At 46.9% G+C, this 4,442-nt stretch overlaps 1 pseudogene; it reads left to right on the forward strand.

Moving 5' to 3' along the window:
* Nucleotides 1-2,494: 2,494 nt before the first annotated feature.
* On the forward strand, nucleotides 2,495-3,154 carry LOC148042508 (uncharacterized; annotated as a pseudogene).
* Nucleotides 3,155-4,442: the final 1,288 nt, after the last annotated feature.

Below are 4,442 nucleotides of genomic sequence, written 5' to 3' on the forward strand. Positions count from 1 at the left end.
TGGTAGCAGCAGTGGGTAGCCAATATTTTTTCTATCAGTTCAGGTGCACTTGCACAGAAGCGTCCGGGTGGGTAGGCAGAGCCCCCTGCTGCCACTAATACCAGTTTGCCTGATCCGGGAGCAACCCACCTCTAGGTGGTAGCTGTGCTGCAAAGTACATGATGCAGTCATTCACTGTCATTATGTACAATGAGACTCATCTAACTATTGTTGGTTTGAACTCTGATCTTGGCGATTTAATTGCAAATGTTTTGTGTGATTTCAGGTTGTGTGACTACCGCCAGCCAATCACACAACCTGAAATCAGTCCAGTACTCAGAAGGCTGTTTAAAGGCCAGGGCTTCCCCAGACAAGCACAATCGAAAGCACACTGAAGAGCTCTCCTGGGATGGACATAAAACATTGGAAACCAAACCACCAAGCTCGGAACTCAAACCAACAGGCTACAGTAACTACCACCCGAACTACTAATATTCAAAGACATTTCAATCAGCTAACTGTAATTGATATGTTAGAATGGGGATCTGGAACCCTATTGGAAATATATATAATCCTCTATTTATGACTGCAATTGAGCCCAACATTTCTGCTGCTAACCGAGACAGTTGTTAAGTGTCATCCTATGACCTTTCTTGCCACAGTTATGAAGTAAACCTCTCCTTTTGTTCTTGAGTTGCTAACATGGTTCTTAAGGGAATCTGGCTTCCCCCTGAACTTTGCTGGTCAGGAGGTCGCAAAAAAGGGGACCACGTGACCCCAGGGTGCTGCAACCATCATAAGTCCATGTTCTTAAGGGAATCTGGCTTCCCCCTGAACTTTGCTGGTCAGGAGGTCGCAAAAAAGGGGACCACGTGACCCCAGGGTGCTGCAACCATCATAAGTCCATGCCAGTTGCCAAGCATCTGGATTTTGATCATGTGACCACAGGGATGCTGCAATGGTCGTAAGTGTGAAAAGTGACCGTAAGTCCATTTTTTCAGTGCCACTGTAACTTCAAATGGTCACTAAATGAATGGTTGTAATTTGAGGACTACCAGTAAGACATTCAGCCTGAATTGGGTAATGTCATCTTCCCTTCTCCTTCTTCCTGGCGTGGCACGACAAAACCGCGCTCGTCAAAATTGTGGTGATAAAATCGCGTCGCTAAAGCCGCGACATCATCACCGCTGCGACAACAGCGTAGCAACAGAAGGGCGCTTTAAAACGGCGCCGCGGCAGAAAGCCGATTTCAATTAAGGTAAGGGTTAGGATTAGGTTTAGGGGTTTGTTTTAGGATTAGGGTTAGGGTTAGGTTTAGGGTTAGGTTTAGGGTTAGGTTTAGGTTTAGGGTTAGGGTTAGGGTTAGGTTTAGGGTTAGGTTTAGGGTACTGAGTGCTTGGGAATGCGCAGATTTGCCCTCCGCGATTATGTCATCGTGGTAGGATCGCGTTTTTCCTTAGCGCTTCGAACGGCACGAATTAGTCTTCGCGCTTATGTCTCCGCGGATAAGGGCTTCACGGATTTGTGGTGGAACCCTTCCTGGGGCCCAAGAACTGAGAGGACCAAAGTCCAGTGGGGTCTGGCTGATTTTATGAAGAGACTCTAAGTCACAAGTGGGACAGGATCTCGGACCGTGATCATAGGCAGAAACCCTGGTCCCCTGCTTATAAATGACACATGGATTTCATGTCATGGGTACCTAGGACCAGATGCTGATGCTATTAAAATTGTGGGAGAAGAGAAAAGTGATTCAATCCAAAGGTTTTCAGGATGTCGCTTCTCCTCAAGCTTTATTTTGCCTCTCAAGTCCTTGAATCGTGGCGCCGCGGTCTTATCCCACAAGGCAAATGTTAGATGCTATAATTAGATGCCACTCTGTCCATTTCTGACACACAGAGATGCCATCTTGTCAAGCATCTGCTAAGGTCCTGACTAGGCCGGACCCTGTGGAATTTTTGCCCAACATTGTGAAGTGGAAGTAGCAGCATTCACGACAGGAGCCCTGAAATTTGGTTTATGAGAGGACGAACTGAAAAGCAGCCCCATAATTCATACTGAGCCAAGTCAACTCTTTGCAAGCAAATATGTTTGGAGGTGGCTGGCTATTTTTTCCTTGCAAACACCTGAGCCTTTGCAAATTAAAAAGCCGCAATATCTCGGCTATTAACTCTTAAATATGAAAACTGTTACATACTGACAGACACTATAGTAGTTTCCACCAAGGTCCTCTGATCCGGTGGGAAAATACTAAAAGGTGATTAGTTAAGGGCTGCTGCCAGACAGAGTCTTTGCTGGATTGTACATGGTTGTCACTTAGTAAAGAGCTATTATTACTGCAAGCCTGAGTCTGCCTCTTCCATTCACCCGATCTAACACCAACGAAGGTGGGATTGGAAGGCAACTAGGCACCAAAAGAGCTGATTCACAATCCAGCAAGTCAATCCAGCTGGAGCTAACTGCGGCATCAAGTGGCCATCTTCAGGCAGCAAATTTGAAATTGCCCCGCTGAACAAAGATGACAACGCACGCCCCACCAGCTCCTTATGACCCAGCAACTGAGCACTGGAACTCATATATGATGAGGTTTGACTGCTTTCTTGAAGCGAATGACCTTCTCGGGCTCTTGGAGAATCTCAAGAGAGCTATGCTCCTGATCTACTGTGGGCCAGAGGTATTTGACACCACCAATGATCTATTTGAGCCAATGCCAGTACAGACCGTTCCTTGGTCGGTGCTACAGACAACATTGAAGACGCACTACACTCCCAAACCATCCAAATATGTGCAGAGGCATGAATTCAACCTCCGAAATCAAAAAGAAGGCGAAACGATAAACCAGTATGTTGCTCCATTTCGCAAAGCTGCGGCCTATTGAGAATTTAGGGACATAGATGAACTGCTGCTGGACAGAATCATTTGTGGTATTTGAGACATAAATCCACTGAGAAGGTTGCTCGCAAAGACAAACCTCACACTACAAATCACGCTGGATGAGGCCAGAGCCATCGAGTCCTCAACCAAATGGACGGAAACGCTGCAGACGCAGAACAGCCCCAGAAGTGTGCACAAGAGTGCAGAAGTCCATTGTGAGACTGCCAAATGAGAATTCTCTGACGGAGAGGACGAGGTCTGCTGCATGCGCACAGTGAAAAAAAAAATTGGTGCGGAAATTTGAAACCTGTTTCCCACCTTGCATCAGCTGTGGGGGCAACCATCAGTGTTCTGCCTGGCAATTCGAGGTGCCATCTGCCAATGCTACGATCGTAAGGGACACATTGTGAGGGCCTGTTGAAATGAAATTTCAGCAGTACCAAAGCAGCCAACCGTTCGGACCACACACACAAGACCACCCAGGCGAGAGGCATAGAATCCTCAGCAAAGACAAGAAAAATCAGGAAACAACGACACGTTCCAGAAAACCATTGGGGAAGCAAGCACCCTACGGAACAAGAAGCTGTGGAACTCCATCCTCCTTGAAGGATCTCCATGCAGCATGGAGATCGATATTGGCTCATTGCTGACTGCCATGTTCTGGGACACACTGAAAAAGGTCATCCCCATCTTGAGGAGGTACAAGCTGAGGGTTCCAGTTCTACACCTGAGCAACTACTAGGGGAACCGAATCCCCATTTTGGGTCAAGGCACCTTCTGGGTGCAATTTAAAAACTTTGATGGCTTGCTCCCTGTAACAATGGTCAGCAGAACCCTGCAGAGTCTCCTAGGCTTAGACTGATTCAAATCCCTGGCCTTGGGGGTGACCGGCATCAACACCGTTCGTGATGACAGTATCGAAGAACTGCTGAAGGAGTTCAAGTACATCTTTGGCACCAGTCTAGACAAGGATGTAGGGACCCCAATTACCTTCAATTTGGACCTCAACATTACCCCCATTAGATTAAAGCCCTGGAGGGTCCCTTTTGTCCTCCACCTGAAAATTGACCTTGAATTAGACAAGCTAATTGGCCAGGGGATTCTGGAGCTGGTCGATCACGCACACTGGGAGACCCCTATAGAGACCCCGGTCAAGCCTGATGGGTCTGTCCACACTTGCGTGGTTTACAAGCACACCATCAATGAAGCCCTATAACAGAGAGCTTATCCGATTCCCATTGTCCAGCATTTACTTCATTCCCTTGGCCTGGGAAAAGTATTTGCTAAATTAGATATGGCACAGGCATATTAGCAATTGCCTGTAGATGGCGCCACAGCGGAGGCCCAGACCATTGTGACGCATAGGGGTGCATTTAAATGCACCCAGTTGCAATTTGGAGTTAGTATCACCCCTGGACTATTCCAAAGCATCATGGAATGGCTTTTGCAGGGGATACCAGGAGTCATCCCTATTTCAACGATTTCTTGATATTGGCTTCAAATAAGGAAGATTACGAAAGGTTTTGACTAGAATTAGTGAAAAAGGTCTCCGCCTTTTTGTCAAATTAATGTTCTCACTGACATAGAGAATG

The sequence above is a fragment of the Thamnophis sirtalis genome, unplaced genomic scaffold (genome assembly GCF_051295495.1).
Source record: "Thamnophis sirtalis isolate CommonGarterSnake01/CBP01778 unplaced genomic scaffold, rThaSir2_p1.2 scaffold_15, whole genome shotgun sequence".
NCBI classification, from domain to species: domain Eukaryota; kingdom Metazoa; phylum Chordata; class Lepidosauria; order Squamata; family Natricidae; genus Thamnophis; species Thamnophis sirtalis.